The 9,182-nt window shown below is 52.6% G+C and overlaps 1 pseudogene; it reads right to left on the reverse strand.

The window, feature by feature from the left end:
* Positions 1 to 897: 897 nt before the first annotated feature.
* LOC130857694 (b(0,+)-type amino acid transporter 1-like) lies at positions 898 to 8,523 on the reverse strand (annotated as a pseudogene).
* Positions 8,524 to 9,182: the final 659 nt, after the last annotated feature.

Below are 9,182 nucleotides of genomic sequence, written 5' to 3' on the forward strand. Positions count from 1 at the left end.
AGTCCTTATAACCACATTAGCCTTCTGGGATCTGTTCTAACTTTTCTTCCTTTCTTTGAGAAATTTGACTGTCCTCCCTTCTACCCAAAGCCAATAAAACCCCTCCTTCCCAGGGCCATGTCTCTTGCTTCTTTCCCTGTTCAAACAAGTTGGCAGCTTTAAACATTAACCAAAGGATTATGCCTTCTAGGAGGAAGTTTGTCAGAGCCAAAGGTTTTCTAGTTGCAGGAAATAAGAACCCACTTTAAAAAAAATGAGACTGCAGAAAAACAAGACTCCTTCCAACAATTTAAATGGAAAATGAAACAAAAAAAAAGGAAAAAGGAAAAAGAACCCATTCAAACCCACTTGAGCCAAAATTGGAGATTTATTATAAGGTATCAAGTTGTCCCAGACAATCAAAAAACAAGAAGGACTCTCAGCTTTTCCCCCCAACTCTTGGGGACCACATAGTTTCTCAACACCATCTGACGTGTATCTTCTTCATTCTTTTCTCCATGGTGGCTTTCTCTACTTCTCTACCCACATCATGGAAGATGGTCCCAAGATTTACAATTCCTCTGCTCAAACAAACATCAGAATTCTAATCCCAAAATTTCAGAAGAAGGGAACATATTCCAAGCTGCCTACCTGGAATATCAAGTAGTTGTGACCCAGAGAGGCAGTCATGTAATACCAGTGTGACTGTGACATCCACCTGTGTTGAAGGAGCCAGTCTTAGGGAAGGGGAGGATGCTGTCCTGGGCGGATAACCCCAAACTCCTCATCAGCTGTGTCATAGCACTTTAGGAACTTACTAGAATTATGCATAGTCAAACTCCAGAGAAGCTGGCAAAGCCACTTGTGTGGGGATAGAGGTGTCTACAGCAAAGAGGGCAGGCAGACCTGTCCAGTCCTTCAGTCAGCATTTTTAGTGGTTGGAGCAACTTCCAGGAGCAGCTGGAGATGCAGGGTGACCACCTGCAAACACTTGGGCTGGCACTGGAAGTAGACAAACAGGAAGTAGACCAGGAAGCCACTGAGTAGGAACAGGAATGTGTACAGAAACTCCAGCTGGGGATGGTCGATGATGGGGACCAGCATCAGGTAGAGAGAAGCAAGGAGCATGATGGCAGGGATGACGGTGGGGACCTGCAAGGGACACAGAGACCCAGATGATGAAGAGGGACGTGGGAGGTGGCAGGTGGTGCCTGGGCTCTGTCCTTCCTGTCTTCTTGCCTTCCTTTTGCTCCCACCGGCCACCATCTCCTCTCTTCCAGAACCTGCCAGGACACCTCGCCAGGCCGGGGGAGACACCCGCTAGGCTACAGGGGGCCCTCCAGGGAGCTGAGACTTTGAGACCCAGCCTGTGCGGGCATCCCCTCTGAGTTCATCTCTGAATTATTCTCCCTCAGGGTCCTCCAGAGGAGAAGCGTGTCCCCAACAAACAGAGCTGATGCCTTGTGATCCAGCTGTCCCTCACCCCTCAGGACATACAGAAATGCCCTCCCAACTATGACAATGGTCACCACCTATGTTCTTCCTCTGGGCCCTGAGGCAGGCTGTGGTCCAATGATCTGCCTCATGCAACAGCCTGGAGTTGAAAAAAAGCCCCGTGTATATCCCAAGGTCTACCTTGTAAGGTCGATGAAGCTTCTGCTTCTCTATCTGCAAGTACAGGAGGCAGCTAATGGTGGTTCCATAGGTGAGCCAGCCAAGGAAGCTGAAAGGCAAACACGAGCCCCTCGCTACCAGGCCCTGCTACAGGTGGGCTGGCAAGACGGGCTGGCCTACTAGGTGCAGATCTGGGCAGAGCTGCAAGCTCATCTGGGGCCTTTCAGCCACCCCCAGCTCCCCTTGCCCATGCGGCCTAAGGAAAGAAGAAGGCAAGGCTGGGGCATGGAGGACAAGGGTGCACTGGAGGGTCCAGTTGGCCCGTTCTTGCCACTTTCATCTTCAGACACAAAGTGGCACGTGCACAAGTCCAGTCACATACTTGGCTCCAGATCAGGCCTTCTCTGCCTGCCCCTGGCTGGAGAGGAGGACAGTTTTCAAAGGGAGGGAGAGTACCTGTGTTTCCCAAAGAAAGAATCTGGTGGAATCTCAAGGAAGGCTGTGCTCTCCTCAGGGACCAGCACACTCATACCAGACCCCACCCCCCACCCCCCATCCCCTGCCACCTTAGAATTGGTGACAGACACCCAGAGAAACCCCTGGCCTCTGCACCCAGTGGCTAGTATAGGTCTGATGAAAACTCCATTTAACCTTGGAGGCCATCTCTTGAGGTGGTCCAGACCAGGAGATACGGTGTCCTGGCTGAGACGAATCATCCTTGAGCCCTCATTCTGTACTGGGACATTCTCAATCAAGCTCCCCTATCTCAAGCTGAAGCCCCCTATAGACGCCATGGATTTCATTTTATTTTCACCATATAATGAGTTTATACTTTCTCGTGGGAAAAAGATAAAAAGAAAAACTATCTCTGTTACTTAATGTTCTGAAGAAAGGCACATCGAGCACAGTATATCCCGTTCCAAAAGATTAGTTACACTTAGGACAACAAAGGAAGAGAACATGTGATGCTTGCAAAATTACTCTGAGAAGCCCTCTGCCCCAGGCATCATGCCTGCCTGGTGGGTGAAGGATCTGCCCATTGAGGTAGGTTAAAAAATGACAACTGGATATCACAACGGCCCACCATCTGCCCCAGAGAAGGTAATAAAGGGAGTCAGAACGTCTCCCCACTTTCATGCCATCCCTAATTGTGCCCACACAGCTTCGTTGTGAGTCTTCCCTGAGGTCAACAGCTCTTTTGGGTCAGATCCTGAATGCAGACCAGACTACAAAGGAAAAATTACACCAAGCCAAGGGCTACAAGTAGTGCAAGAAAAATCTGAATATCCTTTAATATTATCTCAGGGACAGAGTAAAGGGACAAGGAAAAAGAAAAACAATGACAGACAACACAAGGCTCTAACTTGTCTGTCTCTTGGTGAAGATTTGTCTCATTGAATTTTTGGAAACAGAGCAAGAGAGGAGGATGCCATGTTTAATTTTGGAAGGAGAATTGGGAGAGAATGACTGAAACGTGTGCCTGTGCAGCAGCCCTGAGCCTGGGCTTCCAGAAGTGTGTTTGTGTGTGTGTGTGTGTTTCTATACACACACACACACACACACACACACACATACACTCATAGGGGCTTCCAGAAATGTGCGTGCACACATGATTCTGTACTTATGTGCATGTGTGTGAGTGGTGCACATGGGGACCACGAGACACTCAGCCTGGGGAGGGCAGTCTCACTTGCCTCAACAAGTTCACGATGGTGATGAAGTTTCCTGGGAGGACCAGGACCAAAGGCAGCACTGTGGTGAACATCAGGGCCGGAGCTGGTGTGGGGTGATGCACATGGACCACAGACAAAAGTCGAGGCTGGGTAGAAAAGCCAGGTGTCGGGCAGCCCCCAGAGGAGCTGCAGTGGGTGTCTATCCCCAGAAACTCCCACCCTCCTCCCCTGCCAAACTCCCTCTGGACACCAGTGTACCCAACCTAACAGTCCCCAGTCCCTACAGCTTCCAGATAGGTCACTGTGGCTCACCTGGGGTGACCAGGCTCAGGGTGCAGGTTGAAAGGCGCATCCCTCCAGGCCAGCCAAGACCCAGTAGCTTAGGATGTGGGGCTGCACTGTGGAGAGCTGTAGCAGGCGCCTGGCCAAATCTTTCCACTTTCTATTGCTCCCCCCGAAGACAGGAGGAGGGACCAGGAGGGGAAGGCAGAGGAGGAGGGAGGAGAGGATGGGACAGGAATGGGTGGCGCATGGAGAGGGATGTGGGGTCACTGTGTAGACTGTGTTATCCTCCGGCAAATACTCAGTCCCCCTCTCGCCACCTTGATGGGAGAAGCATAGTTTCCATCCATTGATGTTGGACTTGCCAATGAAACGTAGCAGAAGAGACACAGCAGAAGCTGTAAATATGCACGTGTGGTTTGGCTTGGTCTCCTGAACCCCTGCCGCCTGCTATGGTGAAAACATGCCTCAGCAGCCGCTCTGGCCTGGGTCCTGAGGTTAGCAGAGACGGACAGAGTGAGAAGATCCGAACGTGAGCCCGGCCTGCAGCAGAGCCACGCTGACCCACCATCTCATGAGCAGCATGAAATGTCTGCAGTGTAAGCCACTGAGATTGGGGGTTGTCTCCCATTCAGTGCTATTGCAGCCAAAGCTGACAGAGTGACAGAGACCCCCTGGGGTGGAGGGACCCTGAGGATACACACTGGCTCTGATCCTACAGCTCCTCCCTGCTGCCCCCACACCACTGGTGCACACAGACGTCCCGTCACCTACAGCCTCCACCGTGTGACCCAGTACAGTGATCTCCCGGGAGCTGGAAGTAAAGGGATTGGCGTTTAAGTGGAGACGTATGGAATGTGTGAGTCTTATTCTCAGCAGAAAAGAGGGCTGTGTCTTTAGAGGAAGTCCTGGTTTGGGCTAAATGCTGAGCTTCCGGCGGGAGAAAGCTTAGCTTGCGGTCCTCCCAGCACCCCGCATGCAGCCCCCTCCGCCTGGCCCCGCGCAGACCCCATCTCTCACCAGGTGGCCCTCTCGCGCAGCCACATAGCACACGCGGCTCCCGCTGAAGAATGACCCATTGGCAGAGCCGAACGTCGAGAGTGCGACAGCCAAGGGCACCAGCCAGGCCCAGGGCCCCAGAACCTGGTTTCTAAGACAACAGAGGAATCGAGGGCGGGATCGTCAGAAGCAACCTGGGAGACGGCCTCAAGGCCCCCCTCCGTAACAGAGCAAGCGAGATGTGGCGCACGTTGAAATCCTCGCGGGGCGCTATCCTTCCCCGGGGCGTGAACGGCTCGCGTGACCCACTCACCCCCAGCTCACAGCCATCGCATCAGAAGAAAGGATCTCGCTGGGCGACAGCACCAGCAGGTGACTGATGGTGACAAGGACGTACAGGCCGGTGACCAGCGGCATGGCGATCATCAGCGCCCACACCAGGTCCTGCTGCAGAGTTGGGGAGAAGAGCCCGTGAGGTCCTTCCCAGGCCCCCAGAGCAAGCTCAGCAGTGCAGCACTGAGCTCGCCCTGGCCACAGGGCATGTGCCAGGCCAGGGGGCACTCAGGCCGTGTGCGCCTCCTTCACGAGCTCAGGGTCCCACGGCGTGGACACGGCAACAGACAGATGTGCCGGGAAGCCGTGGAGGGGACCGGCAGTCACAGCAGGGGAGGTTCAGAGGGGCCATCATTGTTAGAGTTTCCAGAAGAAGCAGGGCCTTGTGCTGGGTTCTCCTTGAACAATGGAGGAGGTTCAGGCAGGCGGGGAGGGAGAGGCATCCCCAGCAGGGGCACCCCCAAGAGCAGAGGTGTGGAGAAGAGACAGGAAAGTTAAAAATCTCCATAGCTAGCGGGTCCCTCCAGCCAGCATTCCAGGACCCACCAGGCCAACTCTGCCCAGATTCCTAGGGACCTTGGGACCCCACCTGGGTCCCCAGGATTCAGGCCCAGACCGAGGGCCATTATATCCAGGGGTTCTCTTCTGACCCTCAGTCTTCTCAAGTGGAAATTGGGGAGCATGGGACCTGTGAACCAGGACTCCCCACTGTTCTGCCTCTTTGCAGGGTCGAGGATCAGCAAGGGGAGGAAAGGAAGGGCCTGGACACGGGGGCTGTGGGCACTTGGACTGGTTTACCTTGTAAGAGCCTCAGCACGCAGCCAACCCCTAGTCACCCCCTAAAAAAGTATTCGGCAAGCATTCAATAAAAATTGAGGAATGCATGAAAACTGGGTGAAACCAGAGTGTATACTGCACCCTCCCACTCCGCACCCCCAGTTCCAGACACCATTCTGGAGCCAGGAGCAAATGGAGGGAAGGGGCCTCCCTCTGGAACTTTGCCCAGTGTTCCCCAGACTCCGGCCAGCCCTGCAGAGACATTTTTAGACTCCAAAGTAAGAACACACTTCAAAGTAGGAGAAGCATGTCCATGGCACTCCTGGGTCTCCTGGAGGGCTTTCTCTGAGGCCTCTTGGCTGACCTTAGGAAGGGCAAGCAAGCACTGATGAACTCAGAGCCTCTCCCCTCAGTACCAAATGTTGCATCACAACTGTGGCACTGCTGTTCCTGATACTTACATGAAACAAAACAGAGAAGAGGTCCTTCCTTAGGGAGCAGGGAGCTCTCTTTCAGATTGGGGACAGAGCTCTCCCCATAGGAGCTGCACCGTAGTCCCAGGCAGACCTCCTCTCACCACTAGACAGGAGGTCCCCCCATTTAAGCATCTGCTCCTGGTCAGCATATCTTCTGTTCTCCAATATGATATAAAAAGCAGTTTCTCGAGCTTTCTGCCAGGGCTGAGATCTGCCCACAGAAAAATCTGGAAGTGGGTTTGGGAGGAAGAGCAGGGGGCATTGAGGATGGAGAAGTAATCTCAGAGCCCATTTCTGGTCCTTGGGTTCAGCCTGGGTGTGAGCCTGCCCGCAAACACCACCCCACTCCTCATCTTTCCTTGAGACACAGACATGCCCTGTTCTTTCTGGTTCAGGTTCCTGTTACTTCTGCATGGCTGTTTTGCCACAAACCATATTAGCCCTTCGAGGCTCAGCTTCAGCCCTCCTCTTCCAGGAAGCCCCTGACTACTCTTCCTCATGGGACGCTCCCTTTTCCGAGCTCCATAGTAAGAAGAGGCAGTGCCCCAGCAAGCACACCTGCTTTACTGTATCCAAGCCTCTGTAGCCCACCCCACCCCAGAGCCAACAAACTATCATTCACCTGAAATTACAACTGTGCAGCTGTTAGCACTCAGGGCCTCAGCTGTCATCTACAGATGATTATACCACTCGATACCTCAAAAACCTGTGAGGTAGGTAGGGCAGCTATTATGATCCCCATTTGATAGGCAGAAAACTGAGGCACAAGGAATTACATGCAAGAATAAAAACTAGATCCCAGGACTCCTGTCTCTCTCTGCTCTCAAACTTCAGTCTCCAAGCTCCTCTTCTCCTCCCAACTTCTGCCAGGCCCCACTCCAGGAAAACTCTGCTGAGACCTGAGAGCTGTAATGGCCCTCAAGCCAGCCCAGACACAAGGAGAAAAAGACTTGTGGTTTTCATTCTATGATAATTTAAAGCTCCTGCAGGGGCAAAAGAAAACAAATAGCATCCTAGGCAAATATATTCTAGCAAAGAGTTAATATCCATAGTAACCATAGAGTCCAAAGTTTCCATATACCTCCCAAGAGTCCAGCAGACCCAACCCTCCCCCTGCACCAAGGCAATGACTAGCCAGCCCCGGGTTTACAGGTGGGGTGAGCCAGGCAGGACAGGCTCGTTCTTCTGTCCCAAACCAGGAAGCTCTGTCCTGTAGTGGCTCGCATGCTTTGGCAAGTATGACTTAAGTATCTGCTACAATGTTCCAGAGAGAATAATCCAGGAGATAGCAAACTGAGTCATCAAGCATGACCTCTTATTAGGGGTATGACCTCCAAATCACTTCTCCTTTCTAAGCCTCAGTTTTCCCACATGAAAAATGGGATTATAGTACCTACCTCCCAGGGCAGCAAAATGAGATGATGGGTGTGATACTAGAAAGTTTTCTGCTTACTTGAGAAATTATTATTTGTATAATTACATAAACTAATGCCAGTGGGCTGGCATTTAAGTCCCATGAGTACAGGAAGGGAGCCCCTATTTTCAGCTGATTTCTCAGAGTCATAGCTCAAATAACAATAACCAGAACCACTGATGTTCAGAGATTTCACCCCCTGAAGCAGCATCATGGACTCACATTTGGATTCTTGAGTTCCTCCATCACATAGTTGAGACTATTCCAGCCATCGAAGGACCAAAGGCCCTGGTAGAAGGCCATGCCGATGTGCCCTGCGTGTTGTGACGTGTTGTGGAAGGTGGACAGAAGGGCTCCGGTGCGGCCACGGCCCTGGCCCAGCACCACGGCACCAACCCCCCACGATGACCAGCAAGGAGAGCACTTTGGCGGCTGTGCACACATTCATCAGCGTGGTGGCCATCCACGAGCTCCAGCAGTTGACCAGCATCAGCAGCAAGATGCAGGTGACAGCCACAGCCTTGAGCATCGCCTGGGGCAGTGACGAGCAGCCCGGGTAAAAGGGAACCATGACATACTCTGCAAAGCTCAGAGAGATGGCAGAGATGGCAGCTGGTCTGCCCACCAGCACAAACGTGTAGATGACCAGGAAGGCTGGTAAGGAGCCAAAGGTTCATAGGATATAGGCATATTCTCCTCCGGATTTGGGAACCAGAGTCCCCAGTTCAGCATAGCACAGGGCACCCAGTGTGGCCAGAAGGCCACAGACTGCCCAGACCACAAGACTGGCCCTAGGGCTGACCATGTAGACCAAGACCCCCTGTGGTGACATGAAGATGCCAGAGCCTATCATACAGCCAGCGATCAAGGACATGGTGCTCCACAGGCCCATGTCCTTCCTCAGCCTCAGCCCCCCACCCCCCGGTTCCTGCCCAGCCACCTCCTCACCACCATCTCTTTGCTGACTTCTCTCCATCTCAGAGCTTCAGTAGTCACTGCAACTAACTGCGCAGAAGCAGATGCTCTGATACCTATCAGGTCTGTGGGCTTCCTGCAGGAGTTACTGATTACAGCACCTGAGGGAGTCTCAGCCACGGTTCAGACACCCAGGACGAGGCATCTAGAAGGGACCTAGCCTTTACTGATCTACCAGCCCCTGTCCAGCCAGACCCCAGGACAGGCAGCTTGTAGGAGCTATTCACTGACACAGCTCAGGAAAAATCAAGGAGAGATGGGTTTTAGTAGAAATCCCTGCTGCCCAGTTCCACAGCAACATGTGTGTGGAACAACAGTTGGGTGAGTGCTCTCTGCCAACAGCATGATTGCTGAGCTATCACACATCAGAAGCCTAAGGAGTCTCTGAAACAGTTTTATCCATCAAGCAGTAAAATCCCAGCTTTATCGGGATTCCAATTAGAATGGCATGAGCCCTACTCTAGAGCAGAACCAAGATGATCAAAGAAGAGGATCCAAATAGTTCTGGACAGAGCTTCTTCCCCTTATAGGAAGGGAGCAGGTAGTTAAGAGTACAGGGTCTAGGGATCTCCTAGGTGGCGCAGTAGTTGGGAATCTGCCTGCCAGTGCAGAAGACACAGGTTCGAGCCCTGCTCCAGGAAGATCCCACATGCCGTGGAG

The sequence above is a fragment of the Hippopotamus amphibius genome, chromosome 7 (genome assembly GCF_030028045.1).
Source record: "Hippopotamus amphibius kiboko isolate mHipAmp2 chromosome 7, mHipAmp2.hap2, whole genome shotgun sequence".
NCBI classification, from domain to species: Eukaryota; Metazoa; Chordata; class Mammalia; order Artiodactyla; family Hippopotamidae; genus Hippopotamus; species Hippopotamus amphibius.